Here is a 7,693-nt window from a genome sequence, read left to right on the forward strand (position 1 = left end):
TAACTATGATTTATAGTGCTTTAGGGTCTCCAACGAGCCACACAACGATTTGTAGTATTTTTCGGTCTTTTAACTATGATTTATAGTGTTTTCGGGTCTCTAACAAAACCCACAGCGATTTGTAGTGTTTCTCGCTAAACACTACAGCGATTTGTGATACAAATCGCTATCCGAATCAGGACCAACTTGTCAGGGCCATATCTCCCTAACCAGAGATCGGATTTCAAATCCGTAAAAAATGGTGTCTTCGTTATGAAGTCTAGTTTATTCTTGTAAATTTTCAGCAATTTCTATGGTCATTTGATACCCCATTTGAATCTAAAACCAGACTCATATCAGTCTGCCTTATTTGAGTGACATAGGTTTTTATTTCATTTTGTAAGAGTCATATCTCCCCAACGGAAGATCATTTTCCAAATCCGTAAAAACGGTTTTCTTTCTCTATGTGTTTAATTTATATCTCGAAAGTTTTATAACTTTTTATGCTCATTTGATATTTCAAACCTGTTAAAAATCGAGACACATAGAGGAAGTTTTAAACTTTTTAAGTTTTATAACATTTTATAACATGTCTTGGTTTTTAACAGGTTTGAAATATCAAATGAGCATAAAAAGTTATAAAACTTTCGAGATATAAACTAGACACATAGAGGAAGAAAACCTTTTTTACGGATTTGAAAAATGATTTTCCGTTGGGGAGATATGACTCTTACAAAATGAAATAAAAACCTATGTCACTCAAATAAGGCAGACTGATAGGGGTCTGGTTTTAGATCCAAATGGGGTATCAAATGACTATAGAAATTTTTGAAAATTTACAGGAATAAACTAGACTTCATAACAAATACATCATTTTTTACAGATTTGAAATCCGATCTCTGGTTAGGGAGATATGGCCCTGACAAGTTGGTCCTGATTCGGATAGCGATTTGTATCACAAATCGTTGTAGTGTTTAGCGAGAAACACTACAAATCGCTATCGCGAGGTTCAGCAACACTTTAAATCGCTGTGGGTCTCGTTAGAGACCCGAAAACACTATAAATCATAGTTAAAAAACTGAAAAACACTACAAATCGTTGTGGGGCAGGTTGGAGACCCCAAAGCACTATAAATCATAGTTAAAAGACCGGACAACACTATAAATCATTGTGAGACTCGTTGGAGATCCAAAAATACCCTCTCCTCCATTGGTGCAAAAAAAAATGACGGTTCTTAAAAAGGAGTGGTTGTAAAGACTTAAGTGCCCCGAAGATGATTATTTAAGACCCAGTCTCTGCACTGCAGGATTATCCGAGAAAGAAATCTCCCCTGGAGGAGGCCATGAACATCAACCCTCTCACTCTCTCTCTCCCTTCTATTTCTGCTTCTGTGCACATCCATTAGAAGATCATACATTGCTCCATCAAAACTGAGACATGTTATAAAATGTTATAAAACTTAAAAAGTTTGAAACTTCCTCTATGTGTCTCGATTTTTAATAGGTTTGAAATATCAAATGAGCATAAAAAGTTATAAAACTTTCGAGATATAAACTAAACACATAGAGGAAGAAAACCTTTTTTACGGATTTGGAAAATGATCTTCCATTGGGGAGATATGACTCTTACAAAATGAAATAAAAACCTATGTCACTCAAATAAGGCAGACTGATAGGGGTCTGGTTTTAGATCCAAATGGGATATCAAATGACCATAGAAATCGCTAAAATTTACAGGAATAAACTAGACTTCATAACGAAGACACCACTTTTTACGGATTTGAAATCCGATCTCTGGTTAGGGAGATATGGTCCTGACAAGTTGGTCTTAATTCGGATAGCGATTTGTATCACAAATCGCTGTAGTGTTTAGCGAGAAACACTACAAATCGTTATAGCGAGGTCCAACAACACTATAAATCATTGTGGGTCTCGTTAGAGACCCGAAAATACTATAAATCATAGTTAAAAGACCGAAAAATACTACAAATCGTTGTGGGGATCGTTGGAGACCCCAAAGCACTATAAATCATAGTTAAAAGATCGGACAACACTATAAATCATTGTGAGGCTCGTTGGAGACCCAAAAATACTACAAATCATAGTAGGAACTCATTAGAGACTGAAAAAAATGATAACAACAATTTGCTGAAGAATATTGCCAATCAAATAACGATTTGTTGAAGAAGTGCTACAACAATCATTATATGGGGGTCAAAATCAGAACATTTATAAAATCTGGATACAAGGTTCTGGTATTTAATCAAAATAAAATAGTAATTGACTATAAAAAATTTTGAAAATTTACAGGGATGAATTAGACACATAAACGAAGAGAACCCGTTTTATAGAATTGAAAAATGATCTCCCATTAGGAAAATAAAATTCAAACAAAATGGATCAAAATCTGAGCCGTTAAAATGACACAGGGTGACAGGGTTATGGTTTTTGACCCGAAACTGATATGAAAACACCATAGAAATTGCTGGAATTTGGTATGAACAAACTAGATTCAATTTAGAAAACAACCCTTTTTACGGATCGGAAAGATCATCTCTGGTTAGGGAGAAATCACTTCCGCAAGTTGGTCATGATTCTGCTAAAATCCTGACGGTGCAAAATAACAGGTTTTGAGTCTCGATTTTAAAGTGAGTCAAACAAACTCAGAATGATCTGATTTTTGGTGGAGAGCATGAAGACATATTCATGAAATTGCAGTAAAAAATTTAGATTAAAATGAGCTCTGGTTACATACAAATCGATAGATCTAAAATGCACTAGAATTCAAAGTATAATCTAGAAAGCAACTGAAAATGATGAAAGCAAACTGCACATGCGTGGATGTTCAAAAATGAGATCTAATGCCTTAAAATATGAATGAGTAAAAATTTTGAATCAGACTCCACAACTCTTCAAGTTGAATGATGCTACCCACGCTGGGAGGAGCCCCCAAACCCCCCTCCTGTAAGGGCAAAAACTCTAAATCAGGCTCCACAACTCATCAAGTTGAACGATGCTACAGTTAGTGTGCAGGTCAGTCGGTGTTTGATGGCGAAATGTTGGATCGTTTGTTGGATGTGCACAGAAGTAGAGAGAGAAGGGAGAGAGTGAAATGAGGTTTTACCCCTCTCTTGTAAGGGTAAAAACTTTGAATCAGGATCTACAACTCATTTAGTTGAATGATGCTGCCCACGCTGGGATGAGCCCCCAAACCCTCCTTCTGTAAGGGTAAAAACTTTGAATCAGGCTCCACAACAGTCAATGTGCAGGTCAGTCGGTGCTTGATGGAGCAATGTATGATCTTCTAATGGATGTGCACAGAAGCAGAAATAGAAGGGAGAGAGAGAGAGTGAGAGGGTTGATGTTCATGGCCTCCTCCAGGGGAGATTTCTTTCTCGGATAATCCTGCAGTGCAGAGACTGGGTCTTAAATAATCATCTTCGGGGCACTTAAGTCTTTACAACCACTCCTTTTCAAGAACCGTCATTTTTTTTGCACCAATGGAGGAGAGGGTACTTAAGTCTTTGCAATCGCATCAAACTTCAACGCTAATTAATGCTGACAAACATGGGGATACGAGACGCACATGCTTACATACGTGGTGCTCTTTGGGACCCCCGATCATGAGATGTAGCTAACTGCCCTGTTCGGGGGGGGGGGGGACATATAACCTGCTTTGCCGTTTTATATATATATTCGACTAGAATATGCAAATTCATCAAATATGTAAACTTTGTTGAACTCAGAAACCATCCGATCTCCATATCGACAGTTCTGTGCAAACCCCATTTCACCTTTCCTTTCCTTTCCCTTCTTTCCTCTCTCACCACATCCACCACCGCCCCTTCCTCGGCCTCCTCCACCACTACTGGACGGCCTTCCCACCGCCATCCCCGGCCTCCACCATTGTGGGATAGCCTCTTCACCACCCCCTCCTCCCCCTTGTTTCTCCATTTCACCCAGCTCCAGTCGAATCGGTCTCCCTGTCGTCCCTTCTTTGACCTCCACCACCACCATCCCCGGCCTTCACCACCACTGGACAGCCCCTTCACCATCCCCTCCTCCATTTCGTTTCTAGGTTTCACCCAGGCTCAGTCAGATCAGGTCTCCTTGTCTCCTTTGCCTACGTCGAACGACCTCTCCACTGTTTCTCATATATATATATATATATATATATAGTAAAGTGTTGGTTCTGCCTACTTTCTTGTTTTTCCCCTCAATATCTCATATCTTTGGTATTTTTTTCTCACATCTAACACAGTAGATGTTGTCTATAAGTTTTGTTTAGTGAAAAAAGGATTTTTCCTCAATGGTTAAGAAGGTATCATTTTTTTTCAGCTCATAAAAATATGTTTTTTCATAAAAAAACATGATCCAAGAGTCTATTCCCACTAAATCGAGCATGCTAAACACATATAACTGTTCATCTATCTTAAAAACACTTCAAAACTATGAGGCAGAACGAGAAATGGGGCTTAAATGTTCAGTTCTCATATATATATATATATAATATAAATAGTATACATGTTATATGTGTTATATACATTTGTTATATGTATTTTATATATTATCAAGCTTAAAAAATATGTAAAAATATTTTTTTAAATAAAATGAACCAGCTCATGATCGGCTCACCAAGCTCGACTTGTAGCGAACTCGATTTTGACTCGGCTCATGACAAGATTAGGAATCAAACTCGAGTTGGGGTGTACCCTTAACGATCCAAGCCTGAATAGCCAAGCTCGACCGGTTAACCAACCCCACATCTAACGGAAGCCAAGCATAACGAACTAGCTCAAACTCGACCCATTTAAGCTGGGTTTGAATTTTTTCAAAAAAAATAAATAACAAAAATTAGATTTTATATATGTATAATATTTTTTACATCCTGGTTATAAAGTGAGGTCTTATTGTAATGGATAAGTTGTTGGATTATTTAAAAGAGACTTGGGTTCAAATACCACCACCTTTTCTTCAAGAAAGATTTTAACATAAATTTCAAAAAACATTTTCATAAAGGTGCTAAGCTCAAGCTGAGCCAAGTTTTGCTCGAGCTCGACTCTAACCGAATCTCCGGCAAAAAGTTTTTCAAGTTCGGCATGAGCTTGAACAACTAGATCTACTTCTCGAGTCGAAACAGCCCAAGCTCATCTCAAACCCAATATACATGCTAATAGCAAGGAGCAGCTTATAAAGTCATCCAAACAGGGGAAAGGAAAAGAGATTGAGTAACAATCCAACTTTCAATAGGAGGTGAAAGAAGAAGACACGAGTTGGTAAATAAATTCTTTGGAAAATGGCACATGGGAAAACTGAATTTTTAATGTCTAGTTAATTAAATGTATTCTTTATTTAGACTAATGTTTTGCTACCTATGTCACAAAGACACGTGACACGGGTTTGATTTGAAAGTTCTAAATTGCTTTGGAAAACAAGGATTGGTGCAGCTTTGCTGGGATTTGTTAGGGGACATTTGGTTTGTTCAGGAACAGATTTTTAGCTGGGTTTGGTATATAAGTTTCGATGGGCACAATGAGCAATGTTCACTCTAAGTTAGCTCTATGGTTCGGGCTGTTTTAGGTGACAGGCCTTGAACAAAAGCTTGACGAAGCCTGATTTAGCATCCCACTTTTTGTTGGGGTTTTGTTCAATGTTATTAAAATGGCTTCAGTAGGTGAATCGGTTTCTTAGAAAAACCCTAAGGAACTGAATCGAATCGAAAATGCAATGACACATGTCATTGAAGAATAAAAATGCAAAAAATTATTTTTAACCATTAACAGAAAAAAAAAAGAATTGAATCGGCCCCATTTGAATAGTTTTGGGGCTGATTCAGGAAGATTCGATTATAATTGGCCGATTCAGATCCATTTTGATAACGTTGGTTTTGTTTCAAAATTGTGCTGAAGAAACCTAGCTACCCCTTCCTCTTAGCCATTGGACCCAAGCCTGGATTGGGTGGAATATGATTGCACAAAAATTTGTGCATTAAGTATCCCTTCACCCTCCATCAGGGTAATTATGGACAAATATTTGTGCAATCGTATTGCACCTGATCTTTTCACATTGGACCCTCTTGAACCCATTTATTTTTTGTCATTCCCATATGGCTAGCCAGTGGGCTAGAGGTCATATATATACCCCAGCCTCTCTCTTTCTCTCTCTTAGTTCTCTTCTTATGGTTTTAGATATTGACTTAGTCAAGAGTCCACCATAGCTGAGCCTAGGGTTTACATAATCAAGTAAATAGGATATTAAAGGTAATATGTGTCAAGTTGCTTGATCTCGCAGTACAAGGCATTGACAGACCTTCACGACTATGAAAAAGCTCAGTTGTATCCTAAGAGTGAAGTTGCACGAATACTCATTGCACTAAGGACTTGTTCTTAAGTAGAGCAACTTTCGCTTTAAAGATAGCATGTCGAATATGTGCCTCCCAACCTACCTGGTTCAAGCTCAATTGTCATACCACTAAGTAATTTTTTCAACAATTTTAAATCAAGTGTTGCAAAATTATGATTATTGTAAAGATTGGCAATTAGAAAATGCCTAAGCTGTCTCAGTTTAATTACACTAATTTCACAGGGATGTGGATTGATCCTAGCCATCCAGATGCTTCAATTGGATGGCTAGGATTGGCATAGGATGGAGCTTGTCTTATGCCAAAGGATGAGATCTTTTTTGCCTACAATTGATAGGTTGGATCCTGACAAATGAGTTAGTGGAGTTGAGAACCAAGCACATATTCAGTCTTAACAATGTCAACAACTTAGATTTGTGTAGGATGTAGCGCCCATATCAGATCCAACCAACGAGGTATCGACTATTCAAATTTAGAGTTGGATTCAGATTTGGATGGAGAAAGGGTAATATTGGCTCCAACTAATTACATGTGGACCTGAACTTTATGAGGTCTGACCCAAACCTCCCTATTAGGGTATTTTCAAGTCAGGGTAGGCACATGTCCACCCTGGCCACTATGTGGCTTTGCCTTTGCCCTCACATTTGATGGCACTGGGCTTGGTTGGGTGTTTGTTGAGGGTGTGTCAACACACTATGAACTGCTAGTTGTTGTTTCTTCCATGGGTAGCCCAAGCATTCTCAACTGTTGGCTAGGCAAACACTTAGGCCCCCAAGTATCCTAGGTACCATTGAAACCAAGTGGTTGATTATTAATCTTTCAAATGGGCCATTAACATCAAAATTCCCCAATGTTGGAAACCCTCTTGAAATTTTTTTGGAACAATCACCTTTAGTTTATCAAAATTAACATGACTTAATTTAGTATTGTCATCCTTGCTTGTCTTTATTTATATAAACATCACTTTTATTTTGTTCTTTTAGATAGTCCAACTGGGGTTAGGCAAACCCCCACCAGTTATACAATGTATCATTGGGTCTAAACACAACATGTGCACAAACAACTCTTATCAAACAAGCATATCTCCTATTAGTTACATAAGCATCACTTGCATCAAATGATTTTACATTTTCCAAGACTTTCTCATCATTTGGTCCAAAGATAACATACCTTTTTTATTATGAAATTTGAGAAACCAAGACCAAATTCTTGGTCATTCCAGAAACATGGTAGGCATTATTTAGAAGCACACATTTCTTTTCACCGATTTGAACGTTAATCATACTTTCATTATCCACCGAATGCACCATATTATTCACTATGATGATGATATTATTTTCTTTGTAATTATGAA

This window comes from Nuphar pumila, chromosome 11 (genome assembly GCF_984573655.1).
Source record: "Nuphar pumila chromosome 11, dmNupPumi1.hap1.1, whole genome shotgun sequence".
Classification (NCBI taxonomy): Eukaryota; Viridiplantae; Streptophyta; class Magnoliopsida; order Nymphaeales; family Nymphaeaceae; genus Nuphar; species Nuphar pumila.